The sequence below is a fragment of the Lithobates pipiens genome, unplaced genomic scaffold (genome assembly GCF_037356315.1).
Source record: "Lithobates pipiens isolate NorthernLeopardFrog02 unplaced genomic scaffold, aLitPip1_a1.2 Scaffold_18, whole genome shotgun sequence".
In the NCBI taxonomy this organism is placed as follows: Eukaryota; Metazoa; Chordata; class Amphibia; order Anura; family Ranidae; genus Lithobates; species Lithobates pipiens.
In genome coordinates, this window is record NW_027507758.1 from 379,560,842 (window position 1) to 379,584,829 (window position 23,988).

At 42.8% G+C, this 23,988-nt stretch overlaps 1 long non-coding RNA gene across 1 annotated transcript in view; it reads right to left on the bottom strand.

The window, feature by feature from the left end:
* The window catches only part of LOC143988303 (uncharacterized), a 38,584-nt gene extending 29,644 nt beyond the window's left edge, over positions 1 to 8,940 (bottom strand). The window contains exon 1 of the long non-coding RNA XR_013276819.1: positions 8,522 to 8,940. This is a non-coding gene — a long non-coding RNA (uncharacterized LOC143988303). The remainder of the gene's footprint in view (positions 1 to 8,521) is intronic.
* Positions 8,941 to 23,988: the final 15,048 nt, after the last annotated feature.

The following is a 23,988-nucleotide window of genomic DNA, read 5'->3' on the forward strand; positions in this document are numbered from 1 at the left end:
CCCTGCACTTTATACCCCATGTTCTACATGATAGTTCTTACCCCTGCACTGTATATGCTTTCAGTTTTTACTCCTGACCCTGTACTGCATTTACTATGTTGTACATTATATTCCTGTTCCCTGCACTATATCCTAATATTATCCTTTAAACCCCCTTCACTGTATATTGTGTTCTACATTATAGTCCTGACCCCTGAACTATATATGCTATGTTGCTCATTATACTCCTTACCCCTGCATTGTTTATGCTATGTTCTACATTGTACTCCTAACCACTGCTTTGCATCCACTATGTTGCATATTATACTCCTAACCACTGCACGGTATGTTGTACATTAAAGTCCTGATATATGTAGTATATAAGCTGTGTTGTACATTATTCTCCTGACCCTTTTAGATTGTACTCCTGATCCCTGTACTGCATATGCTATGTTTTGTATCATATTCCTGATCCCTGCACTGTGTATGCTATTCTCCCGACCCCTGTACTGTTTATGCTTTGTTTTACATTATACTCTTGACCCTTGTACTACATTTGCTGTGTTGTACATTATACTCCTGACTCCTCCTCCTCTGTTGTCCCTTTAAAATGCATTTAAGCTGAACTCCAGGTGTTAGGACCTGGGCTTGAACCTGGGACCTCTGGTGTGTCTGGCAGTGGCTCTGCTTGCTGAGCCACCTGGAATGCTGGACAGCTCCTTGGACAATTCCTTTAGTGATCATGTCTTGAATCTTGTTTGCCTTGAACCTTGAACCCTTTGCTCCTCCCATGAACTTCCTATATAAGCCATGTCTCTGCACTTCCTCCTTGCCAGAATATTGTGCCTTTACCAGCCAATATCTTGCTTCTATCTCTCCTGCTGCCGACCGTATCCTTGCTACCTTTCGTTACCGACATTTGGCTTGCTCCTGGACTACGCGTCTGCTGAATCCCAACCTGCAACTATTGGTTACCGACTTTTGGCTTGTTTCTCAACTACGCTCCTGCTTGATCTCTACCTGCTATATCTGCTACCAGACCCCCGGCTTGCTCACCTCCTGGTGGGGCTATCCTGAGGACCGCGACCTGGCACTAACACGCAGCCAAGCCCATCTCCACCTTTGGGAGCTCTGGTGAATACCGGTTAGTGCTTAGACCCCGCACCTCAGGTGAACCCGTGCCATCAGCCAGGGTGACCTGTGTGAATATCTGCTCTGCTGCTATAGCTATTGGTCTCTGAGCCTGACTCCAGATCGTGACAGAATATTCTGGCCAAAAACATGGAGGCCGTTGTAGCAGCTGCCGTGGCTCCTCTCAGGGTTCAAATCGCTGAGTTACAGGCATTTGGTGTTGACTACCAGGAAAAATTTTCTGAGTTACAAATTGAAATGAAAGGTCTACAAGAGGAAATCCTTGATCTACACAAACAATTGCGGGATTTTCATGCCCGAGATACTGCTGCCATAGAAATTAATGCACGAATGCCCCTACCACTCAAGTTTAGCGGAGACCGCCGCCATTATAGAGGATTCCTTAATCAATGTCGTATATACTTTCAGATGCAACCTGCTGCATTCACTTTTGACAGGAAAAAGGTGCTGTTTATTATCAACCTCCTGACTGAGGAAGCCTTAGCCTGGGCCTCCCCTTATGTGGAGAAAGATGATGTCATCCTGGATAATTTTGATTCTTTTGTGACTGCGATGAACCAAGTTTTCGATGATCCTAACCGCTGTGCTACTGCTGAGGCAAAATTGCACAATTTACGTCAGGGAAGACGCTCTGTTGCAGAGTACACAACTGAATTCCGACGTTGGATCTCAGATACCAATTGGAATCCAGCAGCACAGAAGAGTCAGTTCCGTCAAGGACTCTCGGAACAAGTAAAAGATGAGCTTGCCAGAGTAGAGAGTCCTGATGACCTTGAAGCTTTTATTAAATTATGTATTCGAATTGATCAGAGACTTACTGAAAGGAGAAAGGAGAGACTGGGAATCCTAGGCAGTAATGGTGGCATGCGTTTTTCTACTACTCAGTATCCTCCTAAGGTTCCAAGAGTTTTCCCTGATTCTGACACTCCTGAACCTATGCAGGTGGATGCTATTAAAAGATCTATTACTACTCAGGAGAAAGAAAGACGACGTTCAGAAAACTTATGTCTTTATTGTGGAGACTCTGGACATTACGCAGTTAATTGTCCCAATAAATTTAAAAGAACAATTGCAGCAATGGATGTTACAGTATCTGAACAAATAAACTCAATTTCTCAGTCCATCTCTCCTTTGATTCAGGAAGCAAATAAAGTTAATTCTTTATCAACTCATTTTGTCATCCCTATAAAGCTTATTGTTGAAAGCAATGAAATACCTTGCTCTGCTATGCTGGACTCAGGGGCTGGGGGAAACTTCATCGACATCGAATTTGCCCAAAGTAATAACATTCAAATAAGAAATAAACTTGCCCCAATTGATATGGAAACTGTGGATGGCTCACCTTTGACTTCAGGCCCTGTTACCCACGAGACAATCCCACTTAAACTCCTAATTGAAACTGACCATCAGGAGACTATCAGCTTTGAGCTGATTACATCACCCAAGTTCCCTATTATCCTGGGCATTCCTTGGTTCTCTATCCATAATCCCTCCATCAACTGGGAGACACGTTCTTTAAGCTTTACATCTGACCATTGCAAGAAACATTGCAAAGAATCTTTTCAAATAAGCCCTCCACCAACCCAAGATTTACAAGCAGTTACTATCCAGTCATATGACAAGCTACCTCCACAATATCTTGAGTTTCGGGACGTTTGTGATAAAAAGAACACAGATCAGCTGCCTCCTCATCGCTCTTATGATTGTCCCATTGAATTGCTTCCAGGGGCAGAAATACCATTTGGTCGCCTTTATTCTTTATCAGAACCTGAACTGAAAGTGCTCAGGGAGTGGATTAATGAGAATCTTGAGAAGGGTTTTATCAGACACTCAACCTCTCCTGCTGGCGCAGCCTTATTCTTCGTGACGAAAAAGGACTCCATCCTGCGTCCGTGTATTGACTACAGAGATTTAAATAAGATCACAATTAAGAATCGCTATCCACTCCCACTGATTCCAGAAATGCTTGAGAGACTCCGCTCTGCCAAGCTCTTTACCAAATTAGATTTACGGGGGGCATACAACCTTGTCCGCATTCGTTCCAGTGATGAATGGAAAACTGCTTTCAGAACCAGATATGGACATTTTGAGTCTTTGGTCATGCCCTTTGGGCTTTGCAATGCTCCTGCAACTTTTCAACATTTTATTAATGATGTCTTTCGAGATTTGCTTGATCAGTTTGTAATAGCATATTTGGATGACATTCTCATTTTCTCTGATACCTTGGAAGAACACCGCAAGCATGTCCGTATTGTTTTCGAGAGATTAAGGCGAAATCAACTTTACATAAAATTAGAGAAATGCGAGTTTGAACAAACTCAGATTCAGTTCTTGGGATACATAATCTCTTCTGAAGGGGTAAGCATGGATCCCGATAAGATCAAAGCTGTGGTGGATTGGCCCGCCCCTAAGAATGTTAAAGAGATACAGCGATTTGTTGGTTTTGCCAACTTTTACAGAAGATTTATAAGGAATTTCTCTAGGGTAATTGCTCCAATCACACAGTTGACAAAGAAAGGGGTGCCCTTTTTGTGGTCTCCTGAGGCACAGGCTGCCTTTAGTAAACTGAAAACTCTCTTCACTTCTGCACCAATCCTGGTACATCCAGATCCAGAACTACCTTTCATCGTAGAAGTTGATGCTTCTAATTCTGCTGTAGGAGCTATCCTTTCTCAGCGAATGGGAGAAAAAATGCAGCTTCATCCTTGTGCTTATTTCTCTCGACTGATGTCTTCAGCCGAGATGAATTATGACATTGGAAACAAGGAGCTGCTGGCAATTAAGGAAGCATTTTCTGAGTGGAGGCATCTGCTGGAAGGAGCTAAGCACCCTGTAACCGTTCTCACCGATCATAAAAATTTAGAATTTATTAGGTCTGCTAAAAGGTTGTCATCTAGACAAGCACGTTGGACCCTTTTCTTTTCCAGGTTTAATTTTGTTATTTCATACCGCCCTGGGTCAAGGAATGGTAAGGCTGATGCCCTATCACGGATGTTGTCTGGGCCTCTCCAGGAAAGCACCTCTGAATGTACAATCCTGCCTCAAAAGAACTTTCTAGGGGCCATGAGTTCAAAGACATTTCTTAATCTTCTCAAGGAGGGGTATGAGAATGACCCACTTCTTAATAATCCTCCTAAGGACATTAACCTCAAGTACAACAATGGTTTTTGGACTCAAGCGCATTGCCTCTATGTACCTGAATCAGTTCGGGTAGAAGCCCTCAGGTTGGTACATGACTCTAAGCTTGCTGGTCATTTTGGGGTTTCTAAAACAGAAGAACTCTTATCACGCTCCTTTTGGTGGCCTGGGTACAAGAAAGATGTTAAGAGTTATGTGGCTTCATGTCTAACCTGTGCTCGCAATAAGACACCTCGATCTTCTCCTCTGGGGTTACTTCTACCACTACCTGTTCCATCAAGACCATGGGGGTCAATTTCTATGGACTTTGTGGTTGACCTTCCTCTTTCAAAAGGGATGACCACCATTCTGGTAGTCGTTGACCGTCTCACTAAGATGGCTCATTTTATTCCAGTTAAAGGGGTACCCTCCGCCGAACATACTGCTGAGGTAATGGTTAGAGAAGTTTTTAAACTTCATGGAATTCCTGATGATGTGGTGTCTGACAGAGGGGTACAGTTTACCTCAAAATTTTGGAGAAGTTTTTGCTCAGCTTTGGGTGTAACAGTTAATCTGTCCTCGGCTTTTCATCCGCAGTCTAATGGTCAGACCGAGAGGACCAATCAAACTCTGGAGCAATACCTTCGATGCTTCGTGAGTTATCTTCAGGATGACTGGGTGGACTACCTTCCTACGGCAGAGTTTGCTTATAATAACTCTAAACATAGTTCCACATCCCAAAGCCCATTTTTCTTAAACACGGGGTATCATCCAGTTTTTATTCCTGATCTCCCCATCTCAACTTCAATTCCTGCTGTTACCAACAGACTAACTTCATTACATGAGATCCAGGAGAAATTGACTGATACATTGAAGGAGGCGCAGGAATATTACAAGAGGGCTGCTGACAGACATCGTAGGTCAATTCCCACTTTTCAAGTAGGTGAGAAAGTTTGGTTATCTACCAAAAATTTAAAAGTTCAAGTTCCATGTGCTAAGTTGGGTCAAAAGTTTATGGGACCTTTTGAGATTTCTGCTCAAATCAACCCGGTCACTTTTCGCCTAAAACTTCCTGACAATATGAAGATTCATCCTGTGTTTCATATATCACTACTCAAACCATTTCATGAAAATACTTTTTCTGGAAGAATTCATCCTCCTCCCCCACCTGTCGAGGTACAGGGTGAAGAAGAATTTGTGGTGGGAAAAATTCTTGACTCCAGGATCTCTAGGAACAAATTGCAATATTTGGTTCAATGGGAAGGATATGGGCCAGAAGAAAATTCTTGGGAGCCTGAGGAGAATGTTCATGCCCCTAGATTAACAAGGGAATTCCACCAGAGGTTTCCTCAGAAACCTGGCCCTAAGACGTCCAGGGGACGTCCTGGGAGGAGGGGAGTACTGTTAGGACCTGGGCTTGAACCTGGGACCTCTGGTGTGTCTGGCAGTGGCTCTGCTTGCTGAGCCACCTGGAATGCTGGACAGCTCCTTGGACAATTCCTTTAGTGATCATGTCTTGAATCTTGTTTGCCTTGAACCTTGAACCCTTTGCTCCTCCCATGAACTTCCTATATAAGCCATGTCTCTGCACTTCCTCCTTGCCAGAATATTGTGCCTTTACCAGCCAATATCTTGCTTCTATCTCTCCTGCTGCCGACCGTATCCTTGCTACCTTTCGTTACCGACATTTGGCTTGCTCCTGGACTACGCGTCTGCTGAATCCCAACCTGCAACTATTGGTTACCGACTTTTGGCTTGTTTCTCAACTACGCTCCTGCTTGATCTCTACCTGCTATATCTGCTACCAGACCCCCGGCTTGCTCACCTCCTGGTGGGGCTATCCTGAGGACCGCGACCTGGCACTAACACGCAGCCAAGCCCATCTCCACCTTTGGGAGCTCTGGTGAATACCGGTTAGTGCTTAGACCCCGCACCTCAGGTGAACCCGTGCCATCAGCCAGGGTGACCTGTGTGAATATCTGCTCTGCTGCTATAGCTATTGGTCTCTGAGCCTGACTCCAGATCGTGACACCAGGATAGGCAAACATTGTCTAAACACAAGAGTCATGTGTATTATTCCTTGAATCTTGGTGTGCTTTGCGTATTCCTTCTAGATCTGTGCAGTAATCCAGTGTTGCGTTGCCTCTGTGCAAGGAAAAGCCTGCAATAAAGACCCCGTACTGTTGCTTTCTCTCCCTGTGCAGGGGTACTGTTCTTGGCTTCGCCCTCTCGTGTCGTTTTCTGCATGCGGTCTGTAGTTGGTGGCCCCTCCCACAGCTCTGCTCCCTGCACAGACTACGTACAGCAGGGTGATGATGTCATTACAATGTAATACCGGGGTTTTCAAAGCCATTAGGTGCATACAAAAAGGATTTATAACCTTTGCGGCTATTGAGGAATGCATTTCAATAAAAGGTTTTGTACTCGGAATGCATCTTTAATAAATTCAGCCAAGATTTATTTACTACTAGTCTTAAAGCTTACATTCTAAACATACAGTAAAATCATCTAGAGCAAATGGTTAAAAGGAACTATATTCCCAAAGCCAGTTATTGATTGTGCATTACTTAACCATGTTATGAAACAAACCACTTTGCCATCTTCTGGGAAAACAACTCCAGCAGAATGCCAAGGAGAGTCCGCTGCACTCTTTCAACATAGCAAAACTAGCTCGACCTACTTACACCTGAGATTGAAAAGCCATTCTAATAAAAAGCAAACACTAAAAAGGCACAATGGTTAATTGGTACAATAGGTTTACATGTGTCTGTATAGGTGTCCTTCCTTTAAAATGCTCCTCTTGTAATGAACATATGTTGTTGCAATAACCTGTAGAATTGAATTGAAGTGGACATAGAAAATACTTAAATAAATTACCTTGCATAACAACACAAGCTGCAAACATTAGAGTAAGAAATTATTAAAACCAGTGTTGTTATTTTTTTTTTTGTTTTTGTTTGTGTCTAATTGAATTGATTTACATTTACTTCCTGCCCCAGAGACATAGCAGGAAGTAAAGGCAAATTGTTTCTGAATACAAAATATCTTTTCTAAAGCTGCTTTTCACACTGTGGCAGGCGGGAGATGATGGGTAAAACGGCGCTAGAGGCACTATTCGGCTGCTAGCGGGGTGCTTTTAACCCCCGCTAGTGGCCAAATAAAGGGTTAAATGTGTTAAGCGCGTAGTGCGGCTGCTGAAGCTTGAATTTATCCTAACACATGTTGCCTTCCATAGCTGCTTGCTGCAATGGCCAGTTATAGGTGGGGGCAGTGGCTTCCTTTTTTGTACAATAGTAAACAATGGCATCACAAATGGATGCCAAACACAGGTAAAGACAAAACAGGCTGCTTATACAGTGTTCATCGATGTATTGATTTCTACAGTGTACAAAAAAAATCCTAATCAACCCCCCCCCCCCCACCCCTTTATGGTGACATACGGTCACCAAAGAGCAAAGTGCAGTGTTCTACCTGTAAAATAAAATAAAAAAGCGGGTGCAATGTCACTATGCTACACTGTGTTATATACACTGCACTACATTGTGTTATATACACTGCACTACACTGTGTTATATATACACTACACTACATTGTATTAAACTGAGGGATGAGGCACTTTACATTTTTTTCCTATTCATTTTATTCATTTATATATTTTTTTTACATCTCTTTCATTTTTTATTTTTTTTTTATCACTTTTATTGCTGTCACAAGGAATGTAAACATCCCTTGTGACAGTAATAGGCAGTGACAGGTACTCTTTATGGAGGCATCCCTGAATCTCTCCTTTGCACTTAAAAGCATTCAAAATATCAAGGTTGGTTGTTTTGAATACTGTCATTTTTTTTTAAAGGCTTAAAGGCCTCAATAAATTGGAAGCTAGGTTAGGTTACTTTCTATATTGGTGAAATGTTCTTTCTGTCTTCCGATCGCTGAAATGTTCATATATGTGACTTTCACGCAACTTCTAGGGCATTTACATAGCAATTTTTATTTCATTTTTTAAATAGACCCCTTAATGTTTTTAGGCATTTGTCAGCATATATTTATAATAATTGATTTTTATTAAAACAGCATACCAAATAAAAGCCTAATATGCCCTTATAAAAATGCTAATTAGTCATAGAAGTATTGCCAAGTTAAAGAGGAAGTAAACCCTCTATAATAAAAAAATAAAAAAATGAATTAATGATTTTTTTTTTTTAAAAACCTGCAGGACAAAGGCATAATGAGCTAGTATACATAGCATACTAGCTCATTATGAATTACGTACCTGAGATCGAAGCCCCCGAAGCGACCCTCGTCCACGTCCTCCGTTGCCGTCATGATACTCGGAGTGACTTCCGGGGATCGCTGCTCCGGCGCTGTGACTGGCCAGAGCAGCGATGACGTCACTCCGGCGCATGCGCGTGGGAGCCGATAACAGAACGCTCAGTACGCCTGCGCCGTTGACATCGGTGCCAGTTTTTAGGGAAATTTCTCCTTAACCTACACATATTTCTTGCACCTACAGGTAAGCCTTAATCTAGGCTTACAGTACCTGTAGGTTAAAGTGGCCTGGAAGAGTTTACAACAACTTTAATTGGTGCTCACTGAAGTTGTTAAAGTTTAACTAGGTGCCTAGGTATCAATGACCTCTGGACAAAAGAGCTAACTGACAGGCATTCTCTGACTGCTGAACGGAGCTTGCAGAGCCACATTTTTACTCAATAAATTAGAACAGGTTTTTTTTTTTTTAACATTTTACTTGCTATGCAAAATTGATTTGGAAATGAAGTTTATATTTTTTTAATGCAAAATCAAGGTATTTTCAAGAATGTGTTATATATACACTACACTACATTGTATTACACACACTGTGTTAAATACACTACACTACACTGTGTTATATAAACTAAACTGACCACAAAATACACTAACTAGCCTGCCTAATATCGAAGAATACACACTATACAAAGCTGCCGTGTAAGCAGCCTTATATAGTGTGGGGTGTGGACTTAGCCCCTGAGCCATGATTGGCCAATCATGGCTCTCACAGTATATCACGCTGTGATTGGCCAAAGCATACAGGTCAGGTGCATGCTTTGGCCAATCAGCAGCAATCAATGCACTGGGATTGCACAGTGCATTATGGGGAGCTCGGTGGCGGGTGAACTTCCCATGAGCGCCCCCTTTGTTTGTTCAAATAACAAACGTACACCCAATGTTCAACTCAAACATCAACCCCATCTCTATAGACCATAGTTTGTAGACTCTGTAACACACAGACTCAATAATATTCAATGATTTGAGTTATTTTTACCAAAGAAATGTGGCATAATAGATTTTGGCCTAAATTTATGAAGATATTTACTTGCAACATTTTATAACAGAAACCAAGAAAAACATTTTTGGTATTTTTTCATTTATTTAGCAAAAATAAAAATAAAAACTGTGGTGATTCCAAACTACCAAAAGAAAGCTCTATCTGTTTTAAAAAAAAATTATAAAATTTTATTTGGGTACTGTTTTCTATGCCTGAGTAATTGTTATTTAACCGGTTCCAGACTGGCTCACACAGATATACAGCAGCAGAATGGCTCTCCTGGGTGAAATCCCATATATATATATATATATATATATATATATATATATATATATATATATATATATATGTATAGCTTTGCACAGGAGAGCCACCAGAGGGCGCGGGAACGCCGCCAAAGGCTAAACAGCAGGGGGGACCTGATGCGCATGGCCGGCGGCCACTCGCGACCGTGTACACGAGAGCCAGCATGGGGATTTGTGTGTGTAAATACACAAATCTCTGTGCTGTCAGACGAGAGGAGACAGATTGTGTATTCCTACAAAGTAGGAAGAGCGATCAGTCATCTCTCATAGTTAGTCCCATCCCCACACAGTTAGAACACAGTGAGGGAACACACAGTTAACCACTTGATCGCCCTTAGTGTTAACCCCTTCCCTGCCAGTGACATGTATACAGTAATCAGTGCATATTTATAGCACTGATCGCTCTATAAATGTCATTGGTCCCAAAAATGTGTCAAAAGTGTCTGATCTGTGGGCTGCAATACCGCTACAAATCGCAGATAATCGCCATTACTAGTAAAAAAAAAATAATAATAATGAAAACGCCATAAAAATGCCATAAATCTTTCCCATAGTTTGTAGATGCTATAACTTTTGTGCAAACCAATCAATACATGCTTATTGTGATTTTTTTACCAAAAATATCTACAAGAATACACATTGGCCTAAACTGATAAATACATTTTTTTTTGTTTTTTTTTTAGTTTTCTTTAATTTGGGAGATATTTATTATAGCAAAAAGTTAAAAAAAATTGTTTTTTTTTTTCAAAAATTGTCATTCTTTTTTTGTTTATAGCGCAAAAAATAAAAACCACAGAGTTGATCAAATACCACCAAAAGAGAGCTCTATTTGTGGGGAAAAAGGGCACAAATTTTTGTCTGGGTACAGCATTGCATGACTGAGCAATTGTCAGTGCCAAATTGTAAAAAGTGCTCTGGTCAGGAAGGAGGTAAAATCTTCCGGGGCTGAAGTGGTTAAAGCGTGACAGTGGTGAATGCTGAAAATATGGCCTGGGCAGGAAGGGGGTGAAAGTGTCCCGGGTTGAGGTGGTTAAAGAAGAATTTCAGTTGCTCGTGAGGAGAGAAAATCAGTGGGGGGTCCCAGCGATTAGTTTTTGGAGATAGCCCCCTTGAAAGCAATGGGGGCTCCTGCAGCTAATGACAGCCACTTGCATGTAATCACTATGCAGTTCTTACCTGCGAGGGATATTTTGACATCTACAGTTGTCAGTCAAAGATGCAGGTGTGAATGTAGCCTAATGAATCAGTTAGTGCAGACAGTAAACTGCTATATGGAATTGATAAAATGTTGCAGAGACAAAATTCACTTTGTTTGCAAATGTACTGGATTGAAACTCTTTACATATCTCATAAGGTAAACAAGTGAGTTATATTTGCAACACTGAATCAGTTCCCTATAACAGTTCCCCCTCAGCAGCAGCTGAATAATTACACTGTCAATAGTCAGCATATACTGTACACTTAAAGGAGAAGTCCGGCCTGAGCTTGTTTGGCTGGGCTTTGGGCTATGAATCACAGGAGTGCAATTCATTCTGCACTCCTAAAGTCCGCTCTCTGCTGACATCACGGATATCGGTCCAGGCACCGCATTATGCGGGCAATGGAAGTCTGGATCCACCAGGTGCCTGGACTGATACCCGTCTCAGCCTCTCAGCAAGCCGCTGAGAGCCTGAGACATCTGCTGTGCACCTTCCACAGCTCAGCGCTCCATTGAGCACGGAGGGAGATGAGCAGTGAGATGTGACTGACAGCCTACAGCTCTCTGCTCATGGAGCTGTGAGAACCGAGCGATCGGTGATGTTCAATCACTCGATTTTCAGTGCAGAGGCGCCGGGGGACAGATGCACCATTGAACGGATGCTGCATTCACTGAGGGAAGTATAAATCTTTTTTTTGCTAGAAAATTACTTAGAACTCCCAAAATTAGAGAATAAAACAGTGATTGCTGCAATATTTTATGTCACACTGTATTTGCGCAGAGGTCTATCAAATGCAATTTTTTTTTCCGAAGAAATACCCTTTTTTAATAAAAACAAAACAGTAAAGTTAGCCCACTATTTGTGTATAATGTGAAAGATGATGTTACGCCGAGTAAATAGATACCTAAAATATCACACTTTAACATTGCGCACACTCATGGTATTTTGACAAACTACGGTACTTAAAAATCTCCATAGGTAAAAATTTTTTAATGGTTACCAGTTTAGAGTTACAGAGGTGACCTAGAATTATTGCTCTCATTCTAACGATCCTGGCAATACCTCACATGTGTGGTGTGAACACTGTTTACATTTTCGTTTGCGACTTGCGTATGCGTTCACTTCTGTGCACGAGCACTGAGGGATGAGGCACTTTACATTTTTTTCCTATTCATTTTATTTATTTATATATTTTTTTTTCATCTCTTTCATTTATTTATTTTTTTAATCACTTTTATTGCTGTCACAAGGAATGTAAACATCCCTTGTGACAGTAATAGGCAGTGACAGGTACTCTTTATGGAGGCATCCCTGAATCTCTCCTTTGCACTTAAAAGCATTCAAAATATCAAGGTTGGTTGTTTTGAATACTGTCATTTTTTTTTTTTAAAGGCTTAAAGGCCTCAATAAATTGGAAGCTAGGTTAGGTTACTTTCTATATTGGTGAAATGTTCTTTCTGTCTTCCGATCGCTGAAATGTTCATATATGTGACTTTCACGCAACTTCTAGGGCATTTACATAGCAATTTTTAAATAGACCCCTTAATGTTTTTAGGCATTTGTCAGCATATATTTATAATAATTGATTTTTATTAAAACAGCATACCAAATAAAAGCCTAATATGCCCTTATAAAAATGCTAATTAGTCATAGAAGTATTACCAAGTTAAAGAGGAAGTAAACCCTCTATAATTAAAAAATAAAAAAATGAATTAATGAATTTTTTTTTTTTAAACCTGCAGGACAAAGGCATAATGAGCTAGTATACATAGCATACTAGCTCATTATGAATTACATACCTGAGATCGAAGCCCCCGAAGCGACCCTTGTCCACGTCCTCCGTTGCCGTCATGATACTCAGAGTGACTTCCGGGGATCGCTGCTCTGGCGCTGTGACTGGCCAGAGCAGCGATGACGTCACTCCGGCGCATGCGCGTGGGAGCCGTTAACGGAACGCTCAGTACGCCTGCGCCGTTGACATCGGTGCCAGTTTTTAGGGAAATTTCTCCTTAACCTACACATATTTCTTGCACCTACAGGTAAGCCTTAATCTAGGCTTACAGTACCTGTAGGTTAAAGTGGCCTGGAAGAGTTTACAACAACTTTAATTGGTGCTCACTGAAGTTGTTAAAGTTTAACTAGGTGCCTAGGTATCAATGACCTCTGGACAAAAGAGCTAACTGACAGGCATTCTCTGACTGCTGAACGGAGCTTGCAGAGCCACATTTTTACTAAATAAATTAGAACAGGTTTTTTTTTTTAACATTTTACTTGCTATGCAAAATTGATTTGGAAATGAAGTTTATATTTTTTTAATGCAAAATCAAGGTATTTTCAAGAATGGTAATGCAAACATAAATTTGACCATATAAAACTTTCTTGCTAAAATGTATCTATGGCCAAAATGTATAATCGTTTATTAATTTCCACATTGCATTTCAATTATTTATAGCCTATCAATCTGAATGCTCTTGAAGTTGGAAAACTTAGTTTGTGAAGATCCCCACACAGTTGCTTCTTTGAATTCTGTGACACGATCACTATACCCTGTGAATAGGCACTGCTGTGTAACACATTTCACAGAGCCTGCCTTCTAAACCATAGAGGGGCTGAGAGGAGGAGTTACAGGAATCACTATTTGCAGACTGCAAGGTACCATGGGACATGTAGTCCTTAGAAATTGAACATAAACAGAAGAGGAGAAGCTGCAAAGCATGTAGGGACTCCAGGAAGTTGTGCAAAGATGGCCAACAGACAGTCAGCACTCAGAACATGAAAGGAGATTTTTCAAGTGCGTCCCGAGGAAGCAAGGGATTCCGCAAAACATATAGACCCTGACATTGACTGGCTTCTATGCTTTGTACACAATAATTGTCTGATGCAGTGACCCCTACAATTAAAAGTTTTGTAAATTGCTTTTAAGTGATCACCACATTGGTGGTATTTTAACATGTTGGAATAAAGTTTTAATCATTTTTAATTGTGTGATTTACCATTTTGAGGCACAAATCAGAGTCCCACCTTTGTATGGTTTGGTTGTAATATATTTTCAAGTACGCTTATACTGCATTCTCAAATATAACTATTGTTTGTATTGTTATTACAATGCTGATGTTATAAAATTAAAGTCTATTCTGTGACTTATATTAGGTAAAAATATGGGTTGGCTCAATCACACTAGTGGTTGGGGGGGTGGAATAAAGCCCTGAGGTTGAGTCACACTTTTACCATCCCCAACTACCCTATTTAGCTGCTGAGGCAGCAGCTAACAGTTTACATATGCCATGCCCGCAGCAGGAATTATATCTCCTGTCGCTTTCAGCAGATGTGTGGCTGCCAAACATGACCCATTCAAGTTGTAGTGCACTAGTGGGGTAAAAGCAGGCAGTGAAGAGGTGATACCATTCCTCCTTACCACCTGTCAAATGCTGTGAAGAGTGATCTGAACGTGAATCACTCTTCAGAGGCAACAGTTAATGTAAACGAGCCCTAAGAGTCTGTGTCGATGCACTTTGGACTTGTGATGATGGCATCAGTTTATGAGATCAGTTAGGATTCATTGACATGTGCATTTGTCCTGCAGTCAAGCCTCAAGCACATTTTGCTTTCCTGTAAACTCGTATGGGAATGCAAAACCCATAGACACAGACAGAGAAGTTTGGCCCTGCTCCTTCGTCACAGGATTTTACTGACAGCAGAGGAGCCAATGGCTCCTGCTGCTCTCAGCAAAGCCTATGAGAGTGAGAAGAAGAGGAGAGAGCAGCTGCAGATGGGCACAGCACTGGATCAAGATCAGGCTCAAGTAAGTATAATGCCACGTACACACGGGCGGACTGTATGGCGTACTTAGTCCGTCGAAACACATTTCAGCGGACAGTCCGCTCGTGTGTGGGCTTCAGCTGACTTTTTCAGCGTGCAGTCTGGCGTACTAAGTATTTCGGATTTTTCGAAATTCTGTCCGTCGTACTTTGGTTTCAGTGGACAATCCGCTCGTCAGTAGGCTAGTTCGACGGACTAAGAATGGCGCATGCCCAGAAAGGATTTACACGGCGGAAGGGTGCTTTGCTGTGTATTCGACTTCCTATTTCTAGTCCCGTTGTACGTGCTGTACACGTCATCGTGCAAGCTTTCGACGGACTGTTTGTGCATCCGTGTGTGGTCAAGTCCGTTCAGTCGAAAGTATGACGGACTGTCCGTCGGATTGTATGACGGACTAAGTACGCCATACAGTCCGCTCGTGTGTACGCGGCATTAGAGGGATGAGGGGGTGATACACATAACAAAACATTATTTCCCTCAATGCAGGGAATGCATTAAAGTACAAAAATGTTTAGGCTTTACAGACACTTTAAAGTGGTTGTAAACCCTTACAGCCAACTTTGACCTACAGGTAAGCCTAGATTAAGGCTTACCTGTAGGTCCATGAAATATCTCCTAAACCTACATGGTTTAGGAGATATTTGCAAAAAGACAGGCATCCCTGCCTACGGTGCATGCGCCGTAGACAGTGGTGCGCAGGCGCACTGAGTATGCCGCTGCTAACGGCGATATGCCGTTAGTGGCGGCACCCATGCGCATGCGTGGGAGTGATGTCATCGCTGCTCCGGCCACCCCAGAAAAAGATGGATGCTCTGTGCTAGAGGGGACAGTGGTGACATCGCTGGCTCCTGTGTCAGGTAAGTGACACATAATGTGCTACTATGCGATGCATAGAAGCCCATTATTCTTTACCTTTGCAGGGAGACAAAGAGGAAGTAAACCCATCAGGGTTTACTTCCTCTTTCATAAAAGTTAGGAAACAATACCTAGTTATACATAACATAATATCAAACACCCGATATAAGTCAAAGCAGCAGGGAAAGCTGACATTTATAAAGGTACACAATAAAAGTTTGCAAATCAGGGTTCAAAAGCTCTAATATTGGAGAACCAGTATGAAGAGACTAGTTGCTCTTCTGTTTAGGAGACCTCCTTGAGAAACCAACTCTACTTTCCGTGTTTATTAAGAAATGTGTTAACCACTTACGGACTGCCTGCCGTTTTACGGCGGCTGTTTGAAGGAAGATGTTGTTGTTATGGCAGCAGCTAGCTGCCATAACCCCAGTATCCCCTTCTTCAGCGGGCGGTCCGCTACAAGATAAAAGTGGTCCCTACGGCGAGATCACTTTTATTGATGGCGGTAGAGGGCCCCCCCCCCGTTATGATTTTTTTTAATTAAATATTTTTTTTATTGCATTTTAGTCTAAATATGAGATCTGAGGAATTTTTGACCCCAGATCTCATCTATAAGAGGTCCTGCCATGTTTTTTCTATTACAAGGGATGTTTACATTCCTTGTAATAAGAATAAAAGTGACTTTTTTTTAAACAGTGTAAAAATAAAAAATAAAAAAATGTTTTTACCCCGTCCCACCGAGCTTGAGCGTAGAAGCAAACGTATATGAAAACGGTGTTCAAACCACACATGTAAGGTATCGCCACGATCGATAGAGCGAGAGCAATAATTCTAGCCCTAGACCTCCTCTGTATCGCAAAACATGCAACCTGTAAACTTTTTTTAAACGTTGCCTATGGAGATTTTTAAGGGTAAACGTTGCCATTCCACGAGTGGGCACAATTTTGAAGCGTGACATGTTGGGTATCAATTTACTCGACGTAACATTATCTTTCAGCCTTGCAAAAGTATTCATACCCCTTGAAATTTTCCACATTTTGTCATGTTATAACCAAAAACATAAATGTATTTTATTGGGATTTTATGTGATAGACCAACACAACGTGGCACATCATTGTGAAGTGAAAGGAAAATGATAGATGGTTTTCAAAATGTTTTACAAATAAATATCTGAACACTTTGGTGTGCATTTAGGCCCCTTTCACATTTGTACAACTTGTCCATCGACTTGGGACTGCAAAGTTGCAAGACAAGTCATACCCCATGTTTTTCAATGAGTACCATTCATAGCTGTGCAACTTCAAGTCACACCGACTTCAAAGTAGTCCCTGTACTACCTTAGTCCGACTTTGAAGTGAGTTGAGGTCCATGGAGCTCAAGTTTACACAGTCATTCTCTGAAATCGCAGCAAAATCGTGTCTAGAATCAAATCAAAATCGCTAAAAAATCGTGGCAAAATCAATGTTGAAGTACAGCTGTTCTGTGAAGCCCTCAGTGGTTTGTTAGTGAGCATTAGTGAACAAACAGCATTACGAAGGCCAAGCAACACACCAGACAGGTCAAGGATAAAGTTGTGGAGAAGTTTAACCACTTTCAGACCGGACCATTTTGCTGGTAAATGACCAGAGGTCTTTTTACACTTTGGCACTGCGCTGCTTTAACTGGTAATTGCGCGGTCATGCAATGTTGTACCCAAACAAAATTTGCGTCCTTTTCTTCCCACAAATAGAGCTTTCTTTTGATGGTATTTGATTGCCTCTGCGATTTTTATTTTTTGCGATATAAACGTAAAAAGACCGCAAATTTTGAAAAAAAATGATATTTTCTACTTTTTGTTATTAGAAAAATCCAATAAACTCAATTTTAGTCATACATTTAGGCCAAAATGTATTCAGCCACATGTCTTTGGTAAAAAAAAAGTCAATAATTGTATATTTATTGGTTTGCGCAAAAGTTGTCACATCTACAAACTAAGGTACGTTTTCTGGAATTTACGCAGCTTTTAGTTTACGACTGCCTATCTCATTTCTTGAGGTGCTAAAATGGCAGGGCAGTACAAAACCCCCCCAAATGACCCCATTTTGGAAAGTAGACCCCCTAAGGAAATTGATAAGAGGCATGTTGAGCCCATTGAATATTTTATTTTTTTGCCTCAAGCGATTGAATAATGACAAAAAAAAAAATTTTTTTTTTTTTTTACACAAAGTTGTCACTAAATGATATATTGCTCACACATGCTATGGGCGTATGTGAAATGACACCCCAAAATAAATTCTGCTGCTTCTCCTGAGTATGGGGATACCACATATGTGGGACTTTTTGGGAGCCTAGCCGCGTACGGGGCCCCGAAAACCAAGCACCGCCTTCAGGCTTTCTAAGGGCGTAAATTTTTGAGTTCACTTCTCACTACCTATTACAGTTTTGAAGGCCATAAAATGCCAAGATGGCACAAAACCCCCACAAATGACCCCATTTTAGAAAGTAGACACCCCAAGCTATTTGCTGAGAGGCATGTTGAGTTCATGGAATATTTTATATTTTGCCACAAGTTGCGGGAAAATTACAAACTTTTTTTTTTTTTTTTTTTTTTTTAACAAAGTTGTCACTAAATGATATATTGCTCACGCATGCCATGGGCATATGTGAAATGACACCCCAAAATAAATTCTGCTGCTTCTCCTGAGTACGAGGATACCACATATGTGGGACTTTTTGGGAGCCTAGCCGCGTACGGGGCCCCGAAAACCAAGCACCGCCTTCAGGCTTTCTAAGGGCGTAAATTTTTGAGTTCACTTCTCACTACCTATTACAGTTTTGAAGGCCATAAAATGCCAAGATGGCACAAAACCCCCACAAATGACCCCATTTTAGAAAGTAGACACCCCAAGCTATTTGCTGAGAGGCATGTTGAGTCCATGGAATATTTTATATTTTGCCACAAGTTGCGGGAAAATTACAAACTTTTTTTTTTTTTTTTTTTTTTCACAAAGTTGTCACTAAATGATATATTGCTCATGCATGCCATGGGCATATGTGAAATGACACCCCAAAATAAATTCTGCTGCTTCTCCTGAGTACGGGGATACCACATATGTGGGACTTTTTGGGAGCCTAGCCGCGTACGGGGCCCCGAAATCCAAGCACCGCCTTCAGGCTTTCTAAGGGCGTTACAGTTTTGAAGGCCATAAAATGCCAAGATGGCACAAACCCCCCCCAAATGACCCCATTTTGGAAAGTAGACACCCCTAAATTTAGGGGTACACTAGTGAGACTAGGTAATAAATGGCGGGTGCCCTGAAACTATAAAAAAATAACTAACCAACCAGCGTCACCTGTAACAGTTATATGGTGATCACTGGTGAAAGGGTTAACTAGGGGGCAATTAGGGGGCTTTATGCGGTAGTATATGGGGGTCCCTGGCGCTATAAAAAGCTGCAGCGAACCTAAATACCTACCTGCCTAACTAGCGTCACCTGTGACACTAATACAGCGATCAGAAAAACGATCGCTTATTAGGCTGGGTTCACACTGGAGCGATGCGGGAACGCCACGAATGCGCGGCGGGTTCCCGCATCGCATGCCTCCCGGCGGCAGTTCACACTGCCCTATGCGAACTGCTGGGAGTGTCAGTGAAATGTTACTGACACCCCCAGATCAGTTCGCATATCGCAGTGCGATCTGCAAACTCGGATCGCATGGTGTGAACACCCATGCGATCCGATTCTGCTGCGGGCCAAAAAAAGGGTCCCGTGCGAATTTGCGGCGGGTGCGGCGGGTGCGGCGAATGGCTGAACTCGAATCGCACAGAGATCGGATGTGATTTGCACTGCAGTGCGGTGCGAATCACATCCGTTCTCATAAACCGCTGCAATGTGAACCCAGCCTTAGTGACACTGGCGACGGGGGGTGATCACGGGGTTAAACCTTTATTGGGGGGGTTAGGGGGGTACCTTAGAACTAAAGGGGGCTAACCCTAACTGCCCTAACAGTTATTAGTCACAAATGACACCCGCCGGGTGATCAGGGGGTTAAACCTTTATTAGGTAATAAATGGCGGGTGCCCTGAAACTATAAAAAAATAACTAACCAACCAGCGTCACCTGTAACAGTTATATGGTGATCACTGGTGAAAGGGTTAACTAGGGGGCAATCAGGGGGCTTTATGCGGTAGTATATGGGGGTCCCTGGCGCTATAAAAAGCTGCGGCGAACCTAAATACCTACCTGCCTAACTAGCGTCACCTGTGACACTAATACGGCGATCAGAAAAATGATCGCTTATTAGGCTGGGTTCACACTGGAGCGATGCGGAAACGCCGCGAATCCGCGGCGGGTTCCCGCATCGCATGCCTCCCGGCGGCAGTTCACACTGCCCTATGCGAACTGCTGGGAGTGTCAGTGAAATGTTACTGACACCCCCAGATCAGTTCGCATATCGCAGTGCGATCTGCAAACTCGGATCGCATGGTGTGAACACCCATGCGATCCGATTCTGCTGCGGGCCAAAAAAAGGGTCCCGTGCGAATTTGCGGCAGGTGCGGCGGGTGCGGCGGGTGCGGCGAATGGCTGAACTCGAATCGCACAGAGATCGGATGTGATTTGCACTGCAGTGCGGTGCGAATCACATTCGTTCTCATAAACCGCTGCAATGTGAACCCAGCCTTAGTGACACTGGCGACGGGGGGTGATCACGGGGTTAAACCTTTATTGGGGGGGTTAGGGGGGTACATTAGAACTAAAGGGGGCTAACTCTAACTGCCCTAACAGTTATTACAGTCACAAATGACACCAATGCAAAAAAAAAAAAAAAAAAAATGACATTGGTGTCACTGTGACTGGGGGGCAGGGGTAATTGGGGGGGTGATCGGGGGGTAAAGGGGGGGTGTGAGTGTGCCTGGCATGTTCTACTGTGTGTGTAGAGTGTTGGTGCAACTTACTGATCCGCTCTCCTCCGTGTCGGAACGAAAAATACCGACACGGAGGAGAGAATACATCACTTCCTCTCCTGTGTTTACATTACAGGAGAGGAAGTGATGTCACCGGGGATTTCTATTCGTCGGGAGCGATCGCGAGGGGGTGGCCATGAATGAATGGCCGTCCCCTCGTCCGGGATCGCTCCCGTACGAATACCGACCGCCGCAGGCACCGGGCGGGGGCCCGATCGGGCCCCCGACCCGCGGGAGGCAAGGGACGTACATGTATGTCCTTATGCCTGCCCGTGCCATTGTACCGACGTACATCGGCGTGCGGCGGTCGGCAACTGGTTAAAGCAGGTTTAGGTTCTAAAAAAATATCCCAAGCTTTGAACATCTCACAGAGCACTGTTTAATCCATCATCCCAAAATGGAAAGAGCATGGCATGACTGCAAACCTACAGAGACATGGCTGTCCACCTAAACTGACAGGCCAGGCAAGAAGAGCATTAAGCAGAGAAGCAGCCAAGAGGCCCATGGTAACTCTGGAGGAGCTGCAGAGATCCACAGCTCAGATGGGAGAATCTGTCCACAGAACAACTATTAGTCGTGCACTTCACAAATCTGGCCTTTATGGAAGAGTAGCAGAAGAAAGCCATTGTTAAAAAAAGCCATAAGAAGTCTCATTCGCAGTTTGCGAGAAGCCATTTGGGGGACACAGCAAACATGAGGAAGAAGGTGCTCTGGTCAGATGAGACCAAAATTTAACTTTTGGCCTAAAAGCAAAATGTAATATGTGTTTGGCGAAAAACTAATGCTGCACATCACCCTGAACACCCCATCCCCACTGTGAAACATGGTGGTGGCAGCATCATGTTGTTGGGATGCTTTTCTTTAGCAGGGACAGGGAAGCTGCTCAGAGTTGATGGGAAGATGGATGGTATCAAATACAGAGCAATCTTAGATGAAAACCTGTTAGGGTCTGCAAAAGACTTGAGACTGGAGTGGAAAGGTTCACCTTCCAGCAGGACAACAATACTAAACAGACAGCCAGAGCTACAATGGAATGGTTTAGATCAAAGCATACTCTTGTGTTAGGCCCCTTTCACACTGATGGACCGTTCAGGTCTGCCTGCCAGTTTTGACGGAGGACCTGAACTGATGTCAGACCTGGTCCAATCCGCTAAAAGCAGACGGATGGCCCTACGTCCAGATCCGTCACTGGTGGATCGAATCGGTTGAGATCTGATGAAAACGAACATGCTGTCCGTTTTCATCCGATCTCTCCATAGAGACCAGCGGCGCTGGACAAGCCCCTCCCCATTCAATGAGCAGAGAGGGACCTGTCATTCACCGGCTCAGCGGAGATCAATGGAGAGATCTCCCGCTGAGCTGGCGGACAGAGGCGGACTCAGTTGAAGCGGAGTCCGCCTCGTGTGAAAGGGGCCTAAGAATGGCCCAGTCAAAGTGCAGACCTCAATCCAATTGAGAAGACTTGAAAATTGCTGTTCACAGACGCTCTCCGTCCAATCTGACAGAACTTGAGCTATTTTGCAAAGAAGAATGGGGAAAAATGTCACTCTCTAGATGCGTAAAGCTGGTAGAGACATCCCTAAAAAGACTTGCAGCTGCAATTGCAGCGAAAGGTGGTTCTACAAAGTATTGACTCAGGAGGGCTGAATACAAATGTACGCTGCACTTTTCACATATTTATTTGTAAAACATTTGAAAAAAATTTATCGTTTCTCTTCCACTTCACAATTATGTGCCACTTTGTGTTGGTCTATCACATAAAATCCCAATAAAGCAGGTTTACATTTTTGGTTGTAACATGACAAAATGTGCAAAATTTCAAGGGGTATGAATACTTTTTCAAGGCACTGTAGAAGATATAATTAGCTGGAAAAGGTGATAAGGATAACAGGCCCCAGATCCGTTGCCACTTATGATACCAGCTGATGGTATAGGATAAAAACAAGTCCCTATCTAAAGGTCCATTCTGATAAACCAGCACTAATCTCATATGTGAACAGTAATCCCCCACTGCTCATCTTGTCATTTACATACATGTGCAAGCTTGGCTTCTACAGATAGCTTGTTATTATGGCAAGTGGATCATGCATACACAATTAATATTTTGGCCAGTGTTTAAATACTTTATCAAAACCTGGGTCACATAAAGCACTGCAGCATCCCCACTATTAAATAAAATATGATGTAATGGAGTATATTACAATCAGTAACAGCTCCTGTCTGTATATCACTGTAGTGTGTGTGGAGTTCTCTTCCTGGCAGTGCTTGTATCTAACTAAGGTGTACTTTATGGGTATAGTTGTTAGGCAATCCATGAACAAAAACAGTTCTGCTCATGCTAAATGATTATTATTATTACACAGGTAGCGGCTGATCAACCACATGACTGTTCTTACAGGTGGTGGGAATGTCCCCCCCCCCTTCCTGCCACTGCCCTCCGATGCTTCTACCAGCACGCCCATCGGTTCGGTCAAATGCCAATCAAACTGATGTGTGTGTGTACCGAGGCCCCCCGGTGAGGTTGTATTTGATGTGCGCTGGTGAGACTGCATTCATTGACGCTGGTAAGGCTGCATTAATTGGCTCTGCATTTAATGGGCATTGGTGAGGCTGTATTTGTGGGCACTGATCAGGTTGCAGCAGGTCTAGCAAAGCATACCTCCCAACTTTTTGAGATGGGAATGAGGGACACCTATCAGCAAAAGCATGCAGACATAGGACACACCCCTTGCCACACCCCCTTGAAGGAGAATTGTACAAAAAAAACAAGATTGGTTAAACCCACAAGTGCTTTTTTTACCACTAATATTCTTTTATATTGGCCTTTGGAATTTACAAATGCTGCAATTTAGAAATCAGATGATGATTTTTGATAGATAAAAAGTGCATTTTATATACATCTATGTAGATCAGACCAAAATGAGGGGCAAATGAGGAGGAAAGAGGGACAGAGGGGCTTTGCTCCAAATCAGGGACAGTCCCTTGAAATCAGGGAGAGTTGGGAGCTATGGCAAAGTGTTGCATGCAAAACAGTAGCAGTCATTAAAAAAGTGGGGTATACATGGGCAGGGCAAAGGGGGTGGAGTGGCAAAATGAGGTATCACCTAGGGTGTCGAAAATCCTTGCACCAGCCCTACCTACCACACAAGTGCTGTGCCACAAATGTACACTGTGCTGTGCTTGAGCATGGTTGCATGGGGGCGTGGCAAGGGGGTGTGTCATATGCCTGCATACTTTTGCTGATAGGTGTCCCTCATTCCTATCTTAAAAAGTTGGGCAGTATGGTTTGCTAGACACGCTAATGCAGCCTGA